Source organism: Tachypleus tridentatus, chromosome 8 (genome assembly GCF_004210375.1).
Source record: "Tachypleus tridentatus isolate NWPU-2018 chromosome 8, ASM421037v1, whole genome shotgun sequence".
NCBI lineage: Eukaryota > Metazoa > Arthropoda > Merostomata > Xiphosura > Limulidae > Tachypleus > Tachypleus tridentatus.
The window spans coordinates 88,639,908-88,661,036 of NC_134832.1; the positions used below are offsets into that span (position 1 = coordinate 88,639,908).

The 21,129-nt window shown below is 31.7% G+C and overlaps 1 protein-coding gene across 7 annotated transcripts in view; it reads right to left on the reverse strand.

Annotated features, from left to right (window-relative positions):
• LOC143222885 (thyrostimulin alpha-2 subunit-like) overlaps nt 1-19,414 on the reverse strand; it is a 119,275-nt gene extending 99,861 nt beyond the window's left edge. For 2 of the 7 annotated variants that reach the window (XM_076450024.1, XM_076450023.1), the window contains exon 1: nt 19,115-19,414. The gene's annotated coding sequence lies outside the window, so the exon portion shown is untranslated. Of the gene's footprint in view, nt 1-5,037; nt 5,188-14,207; nt 14,446-19,114 lie in introns of all 7 variants that reach the window. The other 5 variants (XM_076450021.1, XM_076450022.1, XM_076450019.1 and 2 more) reach the window with 5 other exon arrangements.
• Nucleotides 19,415-21,129: the final 1,715 nt, after the last annotated feature.

A 21,129-nucleotide genomic window follows, 5' to 3' on the forward strand; every position in this document is an offset into this window, starting at 1 on the left:
AGGATTATTTCGAGACTTACAAGGAAGGATTGTGTAATACTGATCCCAGAAATTATGACTTGTTCTTCAATAGCTGATAATCACTACGACTTTTATTAAAGCTTTTTCAGCTACAATAACTTTTCATTTTCCTTTTTACACCTAGACAATGTAGATAATAAGGTATAAACATAAAATGCTTTTAAACAATTTAAATTTTCAGTAGAGAAAAATGATTATATAAAGAAATTTATTATATATTCTTATACAGTATATTGGCGGAGACGAAATACATGTCGCCGTCTTTGAACTAAATAAAAGATAGATTACCTATACACGTTCTAACCATTTCAAAAGAAATACACCTGCTGCATTAAACTAACTTCATACCTTAAATACATACATATGTAAGTATTTTTTTAATATTATTGCTTATTTCATTTAATTACCATGGATTTGATGTCCAATTCGTCATTAGTTGTCGTCGTTTTTTTCAGCTGCGGGATCTCATTGTTCTATATCATGTACCGAGAATCGCTTAAACGGGGTAAGCTTACACTGTTACTTTTAATACAAATAATTAGATTTCTGTGTCGAACCTTAGTGTTTCAGCTTATTATCTGTATGAGTATTCCACCTTTAATGCTTAACTTAATTTTGGCGTTAAATAAACAGTGTTAAACTAATCTCCAGTTATTAAATACCTGCTAGTCTTTTATGAGAATAAATGTAAGAAGTGCATGATTTCAGTAAGTGTTCAACCTTACGTACTGAAAGGTATTTGGAAATTAAAACTGATATTAACCCATAGGTTACTTTACTGATTTTTACCTGTCTTCCTTTATCGACATGCATTTTGGATCAATTTACGTGAAAAGCAAGTTATCACATTAATCACACATTTTTAAAGGAATGTATATGTGTGTGTTTTCAGATTATCTGCTGAGTCCACCGAGGGTTATCGAACCCCTAATTTTAACGTTGTAAATTCGTTGACTTACTGCTGTGGACTTAAAGGAGTGAAGCTGATCAAACCAAAGAAAGTTTTTCCGAACTTTTAGGACATATATGAAATTACCATTACAAAGTAAAAGTAAATTGTACTTTTTATGTATATTTCTGATATTTCTAAAATGCTTATAAACTAATTCCATCAAGACTACAAAAGTTAGAATTAACCAAACACATTACTAAAAACTGATCCTTGATATCTTTATGCTGTAATAAATATAATCTCGGAAACTGGTGGTTGTCATCTCTCCCATTATTCAGGATCACTATGTACAACCTTTCCATTAAATTCTGGACAACATAGTTCTTCGCACGTGGCTTGACGTCTAAGTCATGTTACACAAGTCGAGTGCACAGTTAATAAACTGTGAATTTATCTAGTAAATCTTAGCGTTATGTTTCATCACAATGAAGCTCAATGATTGGGAAACGCTTTTATAACAGTTGAAATTTAAAACACAACTTCAACCATTTCGGTTCCTCACATCAAAGCAGCCTAAGTGTAATGTTGTCTCTCTATTTGTCTTGGAATAAATATATCTAAAAAGCAGTTTTCATAAAAGAGATAGACGAAAATCTTCTCGACTGAAAAAGAGCGTATTAAGATTAGTTTTATTGTAAGAAAAAACATGATATTCTTTTCCATTTTCTGTCATTAAGACGTTGTGTATTTTAACATTTAGTGAGCTATAGTACTCGACACCCAGCAAACTATGATAAACGATTAGTCTTGAAAAAGTAACAAAAAGTGATTCCTGACTCTGTCTAAAATCTACTAAAAATTAATCGAACTTGTAAACTCTCGGTTAAAGGATCAACATGGCCCAATGACTAATACTTTTGCTGTACTTCCTTATTTCCAAACTTCATTAACGTAAAAGAAAGAACCAGGATATCTGAGTCGATAATGACGTTTAACAGACGAAAACAAAATTCTGAGCACCTGAATTAGAACCATATTCTATACAGTTTGTTTTGAATTTCGTGCAAAGCTACGCAAGGGTTATCCGCGCTAGCCGTCTGTAATTCAGCTGTGTAAGACTAGAGGGAAGACAGCTAGTCATCACCACCCACCGCTAACTCTTGGGCCACTTTATTACAACGAATAGTGGGATTGACACATTATAACTCCGCCCCCCCCCAGCTAAAAGGGCGAGCATCTTTGGTGTGACTGGGATTCGAACCTGCGACCCTCACATTACGAGTAGAGCGCCCTAATAACCTGGCTCTGCCGGGCAAATAATTGTTTTAAATTACACTTAGGTTTTTTGTTGGTGAACACCCAGCTATATTTCAAACTTTATTGTACTTTTAATTTTTACGCTTATTTTATTCTTAATTCATGGGTAACAATTTCCGAAAGAAGAAGCTACAGGTGTAAGAAGTTCACATTATTGAAATAAGGTACAAATACTTTATGTCTTTGGTCACTCATGTATTTAATAGTTTTTTACAAGGTTCAGTGAGGAGGTAATAAGACCATGGTCTTGTAATACATAGTGAAACATCTCAATAAGGAAACCCTGTTGCGACATCATTTGACAAATTTTAGGCTTAGAGAAAGAATTAACACTTAAATTCAAACTAATTAAGAAACGATAAAGTTCAGTGTATACTACGTGTTCAAAAGCCGTATGTCCTGTTTTATCAACATTATAACGTGAAAACTGGATTTCAGAAAAGACAAAAACATAAATCCAAAATATTCTACGTAGCCTAGTATTAATGTTCATAACTAATGTCTTCATCAACACCGTTGTAACGTTTGTCTAGAGACGATCTAGACACATTATACATATATCTACTTGTTTGGGTATAACTGTCTGTGTTTACCTTCATATTATTATTCATACTCATAACACTACGTACAGAGAATAACGGAAACATTCCCTGAGGGACCACCAATTCATCACCTCATATCGTAGAACGATATTTGTTTTGTTCAGTGCCTGTGCTCAAGTATGGTTTACGTAGGTTACAAACAGTCTCTTTAATCCGAGACGTTCACAATAAATTACTGAAAGAAAGTTTTTTAATATATATAGAAAATTATATTTCCATGCGATACCCACCCCTGTTTTTACAGAGATTTTACTTAAAGTATTGACTAAAACTCCAAGTTACCCTCAGGGCTTAATAATATTGCTAGGTCAAGTTTTAGGCTAACAAAATATTATTACAGTATGCCCGAAGAGTCAAAATTATTTGTTCGTTTACGTTGTTATAATTTTTTTATTTCTGAGCTTATGAAGCCTGCAGAAAATATATCTTCTTTCGTTATGTCGTGTATTTTATTTTATTAAATCAAAAAAAACACTCGCTTTGTTCCATATTATTGTGATTATATTGAGTAAATTTTCGCAGTGTTTATGACACGTGTTAACAAAGTGCAGTTATTCATACATTTATATGAGCTTTATCGGACTTACGATTTATATAGATATAAACAATGTGAAATAACTCAATATGCTTACGATATGGAATTAATCACCCTTGTATACTCACAATATATAATTATTCACACTTATATACTTATAATGTGCAATTATTTAACCTATGTATTCTTTATACCTAAATATTTCATCATTGATTTACTATAAGCGAACATTTACACATGCATTGCTCAGGGCATTTATCAAATTATATTTCTGTAACACATACCGTTTTTTATAGTTTCTGGCGAAGTAATTGTACATTTAGTTTCACTGTAACTTTACAAAATGCATAATATACATAATAGGTAAATTTGTATTGTAGTGTCAACAACACTGAGTCTTCATCAGCCAATAGTAATTTAGATGAAACGGTTTATCTTTGTCATTGTTGGTTTTTTTTCAGATTTTTTACACAAAGCTACATAAAGTGGTATCTGTATATAGTCTTCTATATACTTATACTATATGATTTTAAACTGACAGGTTAGATAGTGGTCAACTATTAATAGCAACCACCTCCAACCTTTATGATTTTTTCTGGCCGAACAATGAGATTTCACTGTCACTCGTACAGTGCATCAACGACCCTAAATTGCAAACTATGAATCTTCAGACTTACATTCCTGTTAAGCTACTCACTTAATGTATTTCATGATGATATTTTACAAGGTATTGAAAACGCTTTATTTCCTTCAATGTATATATAACTTTATAGTCACACTAATGAACAGTTAAATAAAGTTCAAGATATTTAGTTTATTATATGATAATAATAAAATTGGTGTATATTCATAAGGAAAAGGTAAAATCATCTATCAAATGTCTAAGCTATCATGCTGTAGAAGATAAATATACAATGCTTGTTTAAAATTAAGTTAACAGATGTTTTAGATAGTAGAAACCCAACTGATTTTTCGTGTTTTAAAATAAAAAAAAAGGATTTTAGTTTTGAAATATAGAAGACATCGTTTAAAAATATGTTCATGTTTCTTTATTTTCGGCCCGGCATGGCCAAGCGTGTGAAGGCGTGCGCTTCGTAATCTGAGGGTCGCGGGTTCGCATCCCGGTCGCGCCAAACACGCTCGCCTTTTCAGCCGTGGGGGCGTTATAATGTGACGGTCAATCCCACTATTCGTTGGTAAAAGAGTAGCCCAAGAGTTGGCGGTGGGTGATGATGACTAGCTGCCTTCCCTCTAGTCTTACACTGCTAAATTAGGGACGGCTAACGCAGATAGCTCTCGAGTAGCTTTGTGCGAAATTTCAAAAACAATCAAACAATTCTTTATTTTCATACCTTAATACTTAAAATTGACTTAAAATTTTGATGACTGAAAGATATTTAATCAAATAAACTTATCTATTCTAAAAAAAAGTTTAAATGTGATACTCCCCACCCCAGAAAAAATCCTGATTGTTTCAGTGACACCTCACTTGGTTACATTTTCTGTTATAATAAAAAAATAAGGCACCATTAGGTATACTTAAAATGTCTCTTCTAAACCAATGAAAAGAATAAATCGTGTTTTTTACTATTATTTTAAAGATAAGTTTTATAAATCAGCTTTCTAGTGTTGTGTTGATGAAAAAGCAGAAGGTACGATTAAGTATTTACTTGCAATAGCATACCGCTATGATGCCCTGAAGTCATATCGAACATAGTGTTGTTTTTCCTACACTTTATAGTTGCTTCTGCATCATTTGATGAGATCAAATCTTTCAACTATGGATCTCGAAATCTCTTGTCATCAACTCATAAAACCTGCTGTGAACAGAGAAAAATCAACAAAAAATTAGTATCTTATGTTTAACTCTGGATCTTACTTCATAATATACCACAACGACAGAAATGTATTAGAAAAATTCGTATAATTTGTGTTAGAGTATAAAAACTATTCATACTTCTTAATTCACGGTAAAAGGAAACTGAATATGATTTCACAAATATGGTTTTCTCTAAAGTACAACAACCTTTTATGTGTTACATTTCTCTTACAATAAGTTTAACTGTTTAGTCATCTAACCTTACTTGGTTCTGTAACACTAGCAGAGTAAAATTTTTGACAGAAGGCAATGTATTAAATAAAGTTTTAATTAGTTCCACAAAACGCTAATCGCCCTTAATTTTAAACTAATAGTCCAGAACAGCATCTTATAAAGTGTAGTCTGCAACAAGTAGGTCCATGGAAAAGATGCCAGTCTGCAGAAAACTAAAAAAAATTAAATAATTTTAACCCTTTCACTATCAACCACCATTTTATAATTTTCTCAAAGCCCTTGTTGTATATTAAAGAAAAATGTGAATAAACTAGTCAAAATAAATATATTACAATAAAGTTACTAATTTCAAATATATCATAATTTAAAATTTCATTTCATCTAACTTGGATTTCTCGGTATTTTAACTGAGGTAATAGGAAGGAGAAGTGAAAGTTTGCACTTAAGACTACGAAATTATATAATTCACAAGTTGTCGACTGTCTTTATACCTTGAGTCCCTCAGGAATTAAAGTGTTTCCAATTAGTGCAACTTAGAGAGCCTAAAATTAAGTTTTACAGTGTTGATAACCTTGAGATTCTTGTGAAATGCCATAAAGTTAAGCTACATGTTAGCTAAACACGTTCCCTGCTGAGTCCAAGCCGGTCTTCACCTGTCTGCAGGTGAGATCAAAGAATGTATTTTGTCTCATATAAAAGGGCCATTTGTTCATTCAAGTTAACAGGTCCTTCGACATAAAATTTTTTGGTTATGGCCTCATATGAAATTTTAAAATTAATACTCGAGACAAGTTATCCGCATACTATTGGTGAAACGTTAATATTTCCTGCAGTAAAAAATTACATCTCGTGTTTATTAAAAACAAAAAAATCAGTTGAATTTACTGTCCCTATTTTATAATACAGTGGAATTGTGGATATGGTGAAAATATTGAAGAAACTCTTACACGTCGAGTTCACTATAGTCAGTTTTTCCATTACAAGTGAATGAAAGCACAGACATAGCAGATAATGCCAATGTAATGTGCTTTGTAAGATATGATTATAAGGACACAATTCGTGAATATTTATTGTTTTGCAAACCACTTCCGACAATAACAACAGCTGAAAACATTTTTAATAAATAATTTTATAATTCAGAGTGATATTCAATGGAAAAGAATGTTTGATTGAGTACTGATGGTGATCGCTCAATTACAAGTTTTCATACAGGAGCTTTCCAGAGGATCCAAACAATGGCCCCAGACTGTAAATGGGTGCATTGTAGCATTCACAGAAAGGCATTAGCTGTGAAGAAAATGCCATTACTTATGAATTCAACAATGTAATTATGTGTTAAATTCATAAACTGTATAAAAACTAGATCATTGAATTCCACAATCTTTATTGCTTTGTGAAAAATTTCAGAAAGTGAACATGAGCATCTCCTATCACACTATGAAGTTTGATGGTTAACAAAAGGAAATGTCTTAAAAAGACTCATCGAAATGAAAAATGAAGTTATTTTGTTTTTGGAGCAACATCTCCATCAGCAAAGGATGCAATATTTGAATTTCGAGACAGGTTTCGTAATTTGCATTGGTTAACTAAAGTTGTATATTTATGTGGCATTTTTGGCTTCTTAAATGCGTTAAATCTAAATTTACAAGGTGCAAAAAAACAAATATTTTTAAAGTCCAACTATAAAAAAATTAACTTGTTGGTACATCAAGTTGAGAAGAGAAATTATGTCTTTCTTTATTTGAACAGAGCTACAAAACTAAGATGAAGTAGGTAATATTCCAGATGAGATTTCCTCATCAATTAAAGGGTATCTTTTGTGGCTAAAATAATGCTTGAAGAAATATTTTACTCTAAGTGACACAGTAAAATGTGCATTAGGAACCCTTTTACTGTTATCACAGAAAATGAAAAGGATTACAACTATCCTGTGACACTGCACTGAAAGACCGTTTTACTCAAGTTTTATTTATTAATATTTGGCTGAACTGCCGTGCTGAGTATCCAAACTTATCAGTAAAAGCAGTGAGATTTCTTGTGAATTTTATCACAACTTATAAATGCGAATCAATCTCCTCAACACTGGCTTTCTTTTAAAAAAACAAGTACAGGAACAGATTAGATGAAAAATTACAAAAATAAACCAGTTTCTAGTTGGAAAAGTTTGGGAAACGCTGACTTAGAACTAAGATACCTGATTAGGAACACCTATCAAGAACACTTAGATACTCTTATCAAATAGTAGGATTGGATCGTGATTCTTATTCCACACTCACATAAAATATTCCATTTTACTGAGACCATATAAAATGCGTTTCAACTGTGTGAATGGAGGCCTGGCATGGCCAAGTGTGTTAAGGCATTCGACTCGTAATCTGAGGGTCGCGGGTTCGAATCCCAATCGCACCAAATAGGCTCGACCTTTCAGCCGTGGGGGCGTTATAATGTTACGCTCAAACCCACTATTCATTGGTAAAAGAGTAACCCAAGAGTTGTTGGTGGGTGGTGATGACAAGTTGCCTCTGTCTTGTCTTACAGTGCTTAATTAGGAACGGCTAGCGCAGATAGCCCTCGAGTAGCTTTGCGCGAAATTCAAAACAAACACTGTGAATGGCATTTATTTCCACAAGATAAAACAATACGACACTGAAAAAGATGTTCGCAATTTTCTTTTTGTGCGTTATTGAATGAAAATTGTAGAAGATATAGAGTATAAGCATTACAGAGATGATGTAAATAGGTTATCTATGGATTTTTTAATATACTATGTATAAACAGATAAAATGCACTGCTGGCCAAAATCTTAAGGCCAATGAACATAAAGAAAAAATATGCATTTTGCGTTGTTGGACTCAACCACTTATTTGAGTAGAGCTTTGAAAGATGAAAATAAGAAAAGGGAAAATTAAAATAAAAAAAACTTTTTTAGCATTTAATAGGGAAAATGTTAACACTATGAAATTAGCTTAAATACTAGCTGGTCAAAAGTTTAAGACCATACTGAAACGAAGCGTTAATCGGTAAACACGTAACGAAATTTAGTCATTTGTGTTCAAGCATTAGCGTTGTCAACATCTCCTGTGTTACATTGGGTAAAAACATGGCAAAGGCTAAAAAGTTAACAGAATTTGAACGTGGCAGAATTTTTGAGCTGCAAAAGCAAGGTCTCTCTCAATGTGCCATCGCTGGTAAGATTGGGCATAGTAAAACTGCTGTTGCAAATTTCTTAAAGGACCCTGAGGGATACGGAACGAGAATTTGAAGTGGTCGGCCCAAGAAAATTTCGCCGGCGTTGAGCAGGAGGATTCGACAGGTTGTCCGGCAAGAAATCAGCCGATAGTCGAACCAGATTAAGGTCCTTACAAACGCAGAATGCAGCTCAAGAGCAATAAGACGGCATCTACGAGAGAAAGACTTTAAAACCATAAAAGGTTTTAAAGGCCACACCACGAAACACCTCGGTTAAATTTTGCTGAGAAGCACCAAACATGGGACGTAGAAAAGTGGACGAAGGTTTCGTTTTCAGGTTATACAGGGGCATCAAACAGCAGCTGGCTACATTAGCATGTTGGAGAGAGCATCCTTATTGACTAAAGGCCCTTGCTTGTGTGGAAATGACTGGATCTTTCAACAGGACAACGATGCAATCCACAATGCCCGTAGGACAAAGGACGTTTTCATGGTGAATAATGTGATCCTTTTGGACCATCCAGCGTGTTCGCCCGAACTGAATCCCATTGAAAATGTTTTGGGGTGGATGGCAAGGGAAGTCTATAAAAATGGACGTCAATTCCTAACAGTGTATGATCTTCGTGAAGCCGTCTTCACCACTTGGAATAACATTCCAGCCAGCATTCTGCAAACACTTATATCGACCATGCCAAAGCGAATGTTTGAAGTTATTCGCAGTGACAGCCGTGCAACTCACTACGGAGACATCTTATTGGGCATTTCCTACCCTGGTTAGGACTTCTTTTTGGTATGGTCTTAAACTTTTGACCAGCTAGTTACTGCTAGTATTTAGACTAATTTCACAGTGTTCACATTTTCCCTATTAAATGCTGAAAAAGGTTTTTATTTTTATTTTCCCTTTTCTTATTTTCATCTTTTATAGCTCTACTCAAATAAGTGGTTGAGTCTAACAACACAAAATACATATTTTTTTTCTTTATATTCATTGGCCTTAAGATTTTGACCAGCAGTGTACTTGGTATAAACCAAAACCGATCCTTGCTTAAAGTTCAACGAACTTGACTTAGCTGGTGGTGCAAATAGTATTAAAAAACGTACTCAGCAGAAACTTACTACGTTATAGTTAACGTTTTTAGAATGCAATTGTTTCATTAAACATGTATTAGTATTGTATGTGTTGTATAGTCACTTAACTTTAATATTGTTCTGGGGCACAAGCATCATATTTTGCAGAATTCCAATAACTTCGGCACTGGAATTATGAGTCTTATATTCTTCTCAGAATATCTATTGCTGTATGCATAGATAAACTTTGTGTTATGATGTACAAGTGATACTTAAAGACCTCCATTTTAGTTGAGTCTCACATAAATGTTGAGACCGTCAAACGAAAGTAATGTTTCATGCTTCGAAGTGGCGAGGAAGGTTATATGAAATATATAGTCTCATGTTCAACAGCAAATGTTTAATTGAGGATCATAAGTTTCTATTCTCTTCTGAATAAAAAATAAAAAACATAGCTTAAGGGTTGACATTGGCATTATAAATGATATTAATATAGACTAATCACTTACATTCTAAGCAGATTTCAGCAGTAAAATTAATGCCACTTAAATAATGATTAAAGAAAATCTAACAAGTAAAAAAATGAGTATTTTTATAGGAAAAATCTTTGAAGAACTTGTTATCACTACCTCAATGCTAGTTTAACATAAACTCCCAAAAACTCTGATCTCGGCAATACGCCATAGGCTCCAAATAATGAAATTAATAGTGTAGATTTACACATTATTCTCTAAAAATGTCCTGGTTGTTGCTTGGTCTTTTGCATATCCAGGCTCTGAATCTCAAGGTTCATGGTTCAAGTTTCACGTCTGTGAAAATCTTACTTCACACTTTAGAACCATGGCTGTGTTATAACAGTGATCAACAAATCCCACTTTTATATCTAACAAGAGTAAGCAGTAGGAGCTAACTTGCATAGCTGCCTTATCTACAATTCTAATTTCATAAACCAGACTAGCACGGTGGTATGTTTGTGGACTTACAATGCTAGAAACCAAGTTTCGATAAACGTGGTGGGATGAACATAGACAGTCCGTTGTGTAGCTTTGCGCTCAAATTCAAAAAACAGCTCAGTTGCCAGCTAGTGAGGCTATGTGCAGAAAACCGGCTATTAGCGGAACGTTACATAAGGGCTATCTACGCTTTTCGTCCTTAATTGTGAACTAATATACTAGAAAAAAAGACAATCTACAGCACCCATTACCAGCTCTTAGCTACTCTAATCGAATAGTGGGATTTGGCCGTCACTCATATAATGCACCCACGGCTCCAAATTACAGAGCACGATTTTGCGACGACGTAAATAGAACCATAGATCGTTGGATTTACAGTACGGCACTTTAACCTTCTGGCCACGTCAATGTCACCCTTGTAGCTTCATGCGAAAAGTATAATAAAACAAACAGGCTTATAAATTAGAGCTTATTCGCTATGTCTGCGGGCTTAGAACGGTAGAAACCAGGGTTTGATACCCGTAGTGGGCAGATTCCAGACAGTCCTTTGTGTTTAATTACAAACAAACAAACCTATCCGAGTAATGCGTCACCTAGCGGTTAAATTGCCGTAGTGTGTATCAGAATGAATGAGGTTCGAGGTCGTAATATTCTGTTCACCACTCCTCACACATGAAGTACACTATGAACTGAAAATCAATCCCGTTAATTGGTTGAGAAGAGTCGTGTAAACAGTGATGTAGCTGGATGTTTATTCTCCATCTCGTCAGCGGTATAACGTTCGTCACAGTTATGCCTAAACCTCTTACTTGGTCGTTTAACTTCTTAAATTTTTTAAATGTCTACTAGAAAAAGATACTGAAAATATGCTATTTACGAATACTTTTACTGAATTTCATAAGGCCGTTGGTGAGAAGATCTTTCAAAAGACTGTAATATCTTCGTGTCTACAGGTGAATAAAACATATAGAATTGTTGAATATATAATGCTTGCTGTCAAACAGCTAATACAGAATTATTGAATATATAATGCTTACTGTCAAACAGCTAATATAGAATTGTTGAATATATAATGCTTACTCTCGGACAGCTGATATAGACAGTTAATCAGAATTAATTATCCTGGTTAATTTTATATTGTTCGTCCATTAAATTATAAAGTTAAGGTTTTGTTTCCAATAATCTATATTACTTGTGTGTGTTTTTTGTTACATAATGTACCGTAACGGATCTCAGTTCCAGTCACCATCTGTATCCGACACGAGGTTTTTATTTTTCTGTGACATTAAAGACCAAGATAGATACATTTTAATTCATGTCGTCAAAATTAATTCTTCGGACTTTACTTTTATATTATACATTAGTGTGTAGTTGTCTACTCAAAGTGTAGACCGTCTGTAATCAATGCCTCCAAGTCTGTTTGTCTGGCCCCACAGAAGCACAACGTTATGTCTGCAAACTTATAACGCTAAAAACCGGGTTTCGATACCCGTGGTGAGAAGAGTACAGATAGCCCACTATGTAGCTTTGTACTTATTTTAAAACAACAACTATTTGTCTGTTTATCTACCGAACTACCTGTTGTTCTTATGGCAAGTAATCCATTAAACCATTTAGTTTGTTACATATTTAAGTGCCTGGCCATTTATAAGTGTTTCTAATTGTTTATCGAAGTGCATATATACATCAACATGTCCGTCTATTTCATCCTTTGGCTATATAGTTTATGTACAAAAGAGTTTACTTGTTATTTACCTGTATGGCTCTTTATCTCTTTTATTAGTTTATCTAGCAACGAACCAGTCTATTCAAAAACAACTATGTACCAATATATCGGTTCATCTCAACAATTTTAAAATTATCTGTCTATCTTTCGAGATGTCTTTTTAAGAAACTTATTTTATTATAAAGTTTCAGTTTATGAGTGAGAAATGTATTACATCACAATTTATTTCATTAAAGTATTTAAAATATTGACTTAAAATATTTCTATGTGAAAAAGCAGTTTAATAATAGGGCTTTAGCCACGTGGCTGAAAAATATATTATGGAAAGATCTTATTTAATAAATAATTCATGCACGTGGTTCTTTCTTTACGAAATTATTCTCAAACAAGCGACGTGTGGGATATTGGTAATATACAAAGATCTTATTTACGGTGTAATTCCTACACAAGTGAGAAAGAGAAATATATATTACATAAAGAACCTGTCTAGATAATTCATAGATATTTGAGAGATAAAAAAATATGATACAGAGATCTTGTTTACTAATATATTTTTAGACAGGTAAAAGGGTTTGCTTGTTTGTTTTGAATTTCGCGCAAAGATATTTGAGAGCTATCTGCGCTAATTGCTAATTTAGTAGTATAAGACTAAAGAGAAGGTAGCTAGTCATCACCATCCACCGCCAACTCTTGGGCTACTCCTTTACTAACGAATAGTGGGATTGACCGTCACATTATAACGTCCCCACGGCTGAATGGGCGAGCATCTTTGATATGATGGGGATTCGAACCTGCGACCCTTGAATTACGAGTCGAGTGCCTTAACCACCTGGCCGTGCCAGGACCAAAGTGAGAGGGAGAAATATAAATACAAATATTATAAAAAAAGACCTACTTGAATAAAATATTCTTAGACACGTGACACAGAGAAATATAATAGGATAAAGATATTGCAGGGTGAACTATTTATAAACATATGAAAGAAAGAATCATATATATTACAAAGATCTTGTTCACTTAAGTGTTATTAGACACGAAAAAGGGAAAGTGTATTTTCTTATAGCAAAGCCTCATCGGGCTATCTACTATGTCTACCGAAAGGGATCGAAATCCTGATTTTCACGTTCTAAATCTGAAGACTTACCGTTGTCCCAGGGGGGGGGGACGAGAGAGAGAGAATAATATATTATAAAGATATGATCTTGTTCACTAAAATATTTTTAGACACGCAAGAGACAAATTATTTTTATATAAATATTTTGTTCAGTAAAATAATCTTAAACAAGTAATAATGAGAAATATATATTATAGAATATCTTGTTTTGGAAAATATTTTTATACACAGAAGAAAACATATTTACGTTATAAAGAATTTGTTCACCAAAATATTCTTAGGAACGTCAGAGAGAGAAAGATATGTTATAGAAAAATCTTGTCCACTAAAGTATTTTTAGACACATGAAGGGAGAAATACTTTTCATTCAAACATTTTGTTCTCTATTTTTAGACATGCGAAAGATTCAATTATATATTACACACAGATCTTATTTACTGAAATATTACTAGACATTTGAGAAGGATAATTACTTTTTATGAGGGTTTCGTTCAGTAAAATCTCAAAACGTTAAAGAGATAAATATGTATTACACAACGGTCTTGTTCACTAAAACATTTTTAGGCACGTGAGAAAGAAAGATATATATTTTACAAACTGTTTGTATACTAAAATAACGAGAGAGAGAGGTAAATATCATATAAATTTGTTTTTCAAAAAATATTGTTCGACATGGAACAGAAATAAATATATATATATATCTCATATAAAAAACTTATTGAATAAAATATCCTTACACATTTGGATGGCCAGGTGGGTTAAGGAGTATAACTCATAATCTGCGGGTTGCAGGTTCGGATCCCCGTCGCATCAAACATGCTTCCCTTTTAAGTTGTGGGGGCGTTATAATGTGACGGTCAATCCCACTATTCGTTGGTAAAAGAGTAGCCCAAGAGTTGGCGGTGACTGATGATGACTTCCCTCTAGTCTTACATTGCTGAATTAGAAACGGCTAGCGCAGATAGCCGTTGGTATCTTTGCGCGAAATGCAAAAACAATCTTAGACACCCGAGACAGAGATAAATATATATTATACAAAAAACTACTTCACTAAAATATTCTTAGAAACGAGGAAAAAACATACCGTATAAAGAACGTTTTCATTAAAATTATATTAAGTAGCTTTGTGCGAAATTCCAAAACAAACAAACAATTCTTAATATTTCAACGATACGTGAGAGACTGAACTATATATATTATGGAAAGATCTTATTCACTAATACATTTTTCACAAGTGCACGCGAGAAGGAATATTATAAACAGCGCTTGATCACTAAGATATTTTTAAACACACGAGAAGGACAACTATTTTTATATTAAAGAATTATTCACTAAAGTATGTTTAGACACGTGAGAAGGAAATATATATTATACAAAGATTTTGTTTACTAAAATATTCTTAGGCACACAAGAGAAAGAAATATCTATCATATAAAGCTCTTTTTCACTAAAATATTCTTATAAATGTGAGAGGAAAATATAAATAGTACAGAAATTTTATTTAGTAAGTAATACAAAGACAAGTAAAACAGAAGAATATAAGTTATACAAAAATATTAGATACGTGAGGGAGATAATTATATTTTGTATAAAGATGTGGTTCACTGAAACATTCTAAAAGAAATGAAGAGAAGAAATATATATTATACAAATAACTTCTTGACTAAAATGTTCGTTAAAATATTCTTACAAGCGAGATAGCGAGAAATATATATCATACAAAAATGTTGTTCACTAAATAATTCATAGGCATCTGACATACAGATATATATATTATACAGAGGTCATGTTCCCACAAATAGCCTTAGACACGCGAAGGAGAGATATAGTATAAACGTTTTGTTTACTAAAATATTCGTAAAAACGTAAAATGAAGAAAAATAAAGCATATAAATAACATTTTTTACTAAAATACTATTTGAAACGTGAGAGGCATGAAGATATATATCATAGAAGAATGTAGTTTACTAAATAAATCGTGAACAGATGAGAGATAGAGAAAAATATATATTGTTCAAAAAATCACGTTCACTAACGTATTCTTACAACGTAAGTGGGGAAAATATATATCATATTAGAAACATGTTCAATAAAATATTCTTAGATACGTGAGATCGATAAATATATAGTGTAAATAATTTTCTCACTGAGATGTTGTTAAAAACATGAGAGGGAGAAATATATATCCTACAAAATGTTTATTATTAAATATTTCGTAGAAACGTGAGAGACAGAAATATATATTGTACAGAAAATTGTTTATCAGATAATTCATTGGCACGTAAGAGAGAAATATATATATATATGTATTATACAAAGATCTTGTTCGTTAAAACATTCTTGAATAGGTGAGGGGCAAAAATGTATATTATACGAAGATGTTGTTTACTAAATAATTCCCCCCCAGTGGCACAGTGGTATGTCTGCGGACTTACACACTAAAAACCGGGTTTCGATACCCGTGGTGGGCAGAGCACAGATAGCCCAGTGAGTAGCTTTGTGCTTAATTCTAAACAAACAAAAACTAAATAATTCATAGACACGTATTCTTGTTCGATAAAGTATTCACAGAGTAATTCTCATTTAAAAACTTTCTTTCCTAAAACATTCTGAGACGCGTGACAGTAAGAAATATATATTATAAAAATATCTTGTTCCCTAAAATATTCTTTAACAAACGAGAGGGGAATATACATAATATAAGGATATTGTTCCCTAAAGTATTCTAAGGCATACAAGAAAGAGAAATATATATCATAGAAAAATAGTATTTCCTGAAATATTCTTAGACATGCAAGAGAGAGAAATATATATATATTGTCAAAAAATCTTTTTGCTGAAATATACTTATACAAGCGAGAAAAAGAATTATATATTACAAAAAGATCTCTTTGACTTAAATATTGTTAGACACCTAAGAGAGATAATTAATTGTATATTATATACAAGCCTTGTTTACTAAAATATTCTTGGACATATGAGACGGGATATTTGTGTATTATACAAAGACCCCCTAAAGTATTTTTAGACGAATGAGAGGGACAAATATATATTATGAAAAGATCTTGTTCATTAAAATATTCAGTGACACGTGAGAGAGTTAAAAATTTATTAGAAATATATTTTACTAAATTATTTTTAAAACATGAGAGAGAGAAATATATTATATAAAGTTCTTCTTCACTAAAATATTATTAAAAAGGGTTGAGTGTGACATATAGATATCTTAAAGTTGTTTATTAAATAATTAATAGATACGTCAGAAAGAGAAATATATATTATACAAAAATCATGTTCACTAAAGTATTCTTAGACATGAAGAGAAATATAATATACATATGTATACAAACCTTGTTTATTAGATAATATTTATAGACGTGAGAAAGAAAAAATATATTATTTATAGATCTTGTTCACTAAAACATTCTTTGAAACATGAGAGGGAGGAATATATGTCATACAAAATTGTTGTTTATTTAGTAATTCATAAACACGTGAGACAGAGATATGTGAATTAGCTAAATATCGATTTCGCTAAAATATTCTCAGACACGTGAGAGGGAGAAGTATTTTTATATAAAAGTATTGTTCACTAAAATATTCTTAGATACATGAGAAGGAAATATATATATTATATAAAATTTTGTTTACTAAAATATTGTTAGAATTATTCTTTCATATAAAGATTATATTATCTGATATACTTATATACTCTAAAGCATCTAAGAGAGAGAAATGTCAATTATAGAAAGATCTTTTTGAATGAGATATTTTAGACAGGCTTCAACGACTACAATTTTTTATAAACAGATATTCACTAAAATATTATTAGGAATGTGTGAGAGGAAAATACATATCATACAAGAGTGTTGTTTACTTAATAGTATATTATATAAGAGAGACAGAAGTGGTTATTATACAAAAATATTGTTCACAAAAATATTCTTAGACACGTGAGAGGAAGGAACATATATAATACATACACCTTCCTTACTAGATATAATTCACATACACACGAGACAGTGTAGTGGAAATTATATGACGATCTTTTTCACTAAAACATTATTAGGCACATGGGGGAAGAAATATATATTGTATATAGATCCTCTTCAAAATATTTTTAGACACGTCAAGGGAAAATTATATACTGCATAACCGTTTTCTTCCATCAAATATTCTTAGAAACGTGAGAGGGAGAAATACACCATACAAAGATGTTGTTTTCTAAATAATTCGTAGTCACGTGAGAAAGAGAAAGGTAAATTATAGAAAGATTATGTTCGCTGAAATATACTTAAACATACGAGAAAGATAATTATATATTGCAAAATGTATTATTTATAAAAAGACCTTGTTCACTAAAGTTTTTTTTTATAAAGGTGACAGAGAGAAAAATAAATATTATATGAAATATTGTTCAATAAAATATTTTTTGAAACATGAGAGGTAAAAATATATATGATACAAAGGTGTTGTTTTATAAATAATTCATAGATGTATGATAAACAGACATATACATTATACAAAAATCTTGTTCACTAAGATATCCTTAGACACATGAGCGGGAGAAACATATAAAATATATAAAAACATTCTTTACAAGATAATCTGTTTACACATGAGAAAGAGGAATATTTATTATATAAAGATATTTTTGTCTAAAATAGTTTTATACGCGCGAAATGAAAATATATATAATACATAAATATTTTTTCACTTAATATTCTTAGAAACGTGAGAGGGAGAAATATATCATACAAAAATGTTGTGTTTTTTCACCAAATAATTCATAAACACATGACAGAAAGAAATTTAAATTATACAAATATCTTCAGGGGTGTCGAGAAAACCCACTTATAGAGAAAAATATATATGTATATACATACACAAATACATAAATATACATATATATGCACATATAAACGAGCCGTTTTTACGTATATATTTCTATACAAATATCTTGTTTGCAGAAATATTCTTAGACCCGCGCGAGAGAGAATTATATTTTATACAAAGATCTTGTTTACTGAACATTCTTAGGCATGTGAGGGGGAAAATTATATATGTATAAACATCTTCTTCCAGAAGAAAACCATCACGTAAAATTCTAGCTCATAAAAGTATTTTAACATGTGTGTATTATGATACAGGACTTTTAGTATCACGTAAATTCTATATAATCTTTAGTTTATTAGCCCATCTGATTCTCGTGGACATTAACCAAGTTTCTACTTATAAATAACACATTTCTAACATTTTTATTTTTTTTCTCTCTGCTTTAAATACGTTAATTTAGTGTAGACTCAAGGATCATTTTACCACTAATATACTGTAAGGATAAAATAATTATCTTACTCAGCCTAGACAAAATACTTTTCTGCTTGATAAACGATTTGTTCGTCAAAACAGCGCAGATACTTTTAATTTTTTTTAATTCTTGAAGAGCCTAAACAAAATAAGATTATCACGACCCAGATATTACATCATACAAAACGTTAATGTGTGACTGCTTGTTGTTAAGTACAAAGTTGCACAATGTGTCCATCATGGATATCGAAACCTTGTATCTATCCTTATATAAGCCTTCAGACAATTCATTAATTTTATAACTTATTCTGCAAACAACATCTGTGAAACATCTTACCTGTTGATTGAAGATTCCTCTAAAGTCCACGTGACGGCTTTTGTTGTAGGTTTATATCGAGAGTTACAAACTTTAAATTAAAACCTCGATAAAAATCTGTTGAAGAATGAATTTGCAGGCAATAACTGTTGATGCGTATGGTAATCACCTGGAAGGGTTATGTTATAATAATAGCCGTTGGGTATCTATTCGTTGTTTTTAGGTGTTTTACGTTGTTTTGTTTGGGGTGTTTTGATGTCTAGATACTCCTCCTGTCCGCGACACACATTACGAAAAGAATTTTTTGTGTGTATATGGTTACACAATTTTGGGTAAGAACCGGCAGATGCCGCCACCAGATTGTCAACAAGATATACCATGTGATAAATGATGTCATTCCCACCTTTATATAGTTTGATAGTTTCATCGTTTAATTAATAAAAATGTACTTTAACTTATAACATTGTTCAAATATAAATAAGAAATAAACAAAAACCTCTATATTTATATAGAACATTATTTAATGTTACTCATGACTAAGATTATTAAACTGTAAGCAATTTCGAATAATTTCTTAGGTCCCAGTTTAACTTACAGAAAAGGTAACATTAATTATATGTTTTACTACCATTTAGACCTAAATTTAAAGAACTGTAAATCTTAGTCATTTTATTTTCATGTTATTGTTTTCCAGTATAAAAATTATAAAAATATGTAATTGTAATATTATTTTACCATTAATCGCGGGCATTGGTAGAAGTAGTTATTTTTGTGAATTCTTGAAGTAAGTCTTTATCGGTTGAACATTGCATTCATGCCTGTCTTGAGCTACCTATTTTAGAATATTTTTATTTCTCCTAACTAACTGTTCATTATATAGATAGAACAAAAACGACAAAATTGAATGAAAAACGAAGCGAAAACGTTTGTTCAGAATAAAATAAAATAATAAAAATAATATATTTAGAAACTAAGATTTATAAGAATATGAAATTTTATTTCAAAATCATTTTGAAGTTTCACTTTTCAAAATAGTTTTGAGAAATGTTGCTTTTGTAAAAGTCAGATAATGCCATAAGTTTAACAGAAACCTAAATTGAAATAAAAGGTTTTTCTGAGAGGTGAAAGTTGATATTAACTTTCCATTGTAACTATTGCAAGATATCTCGAATTTGCACGCAAAGGCTTTCTGGAATTTCAGAAAATATATATCTGGTACGGATATCCTAGTGAATACAGGCCAAGTCGATAATTATTGCAACGGAAGTAAGGCTGCGTCGCGTTGTCTTGTCACGTGATTGATATCTCTCGGAATAAAAAAAAAGCTGGATAAATTGTGTCCATCATCAGTTAATTACGCAATGAACTCTGTGCAGATTTCCATGTGTATAATTCTGACAAACTGCACTGAAAACGTAGTTATAAAATACTCTTATAGTAATATTTTTAGGTAAATTATTCGAACAAAATTTCTTTTCTCGGGTTCCCCCCCCCCCGCTATTACAGCGGTAAGTCTACGGATTTACAATGTTAAAAATCAGGGGTTTGATTCCCCTCGGTTGGCTCAGGAGATAGCTCGATGTGGCTTTGCTATAAGAGAAACACACACACACTCTTTTCTCGACTTTGAATCTTGTTTTATTATTTTGTTGCAGTTCACAGGTTTAAATTATTGTTCATATTTCTATATTTATTATCTAAAAAAATTAAAGATTATTTTATTTAAGAAATAGATTTATATTATATGTGTTTCATTCTTGTAATTACTGTAAAATTTTAAAGTAGATAATATTCTAAATATTTAAACAATTAAATGTAGTTCTAATGAATTATCATTTTGGAATATTGATTTAAAAAAAAAACTTGAGCAATGACTGAAAACTAACGATATGTAAGAAGTTACGAACATTTTACATTTTGTTAAATTTTCACGGGTAAAATATTCTGGAAGTACCGACTGCTATTTAAGAAAAAACAATAAATGTACAAAACCTATGAATGCTAAAAACTTATTAATCGTTGACATATAATATAAA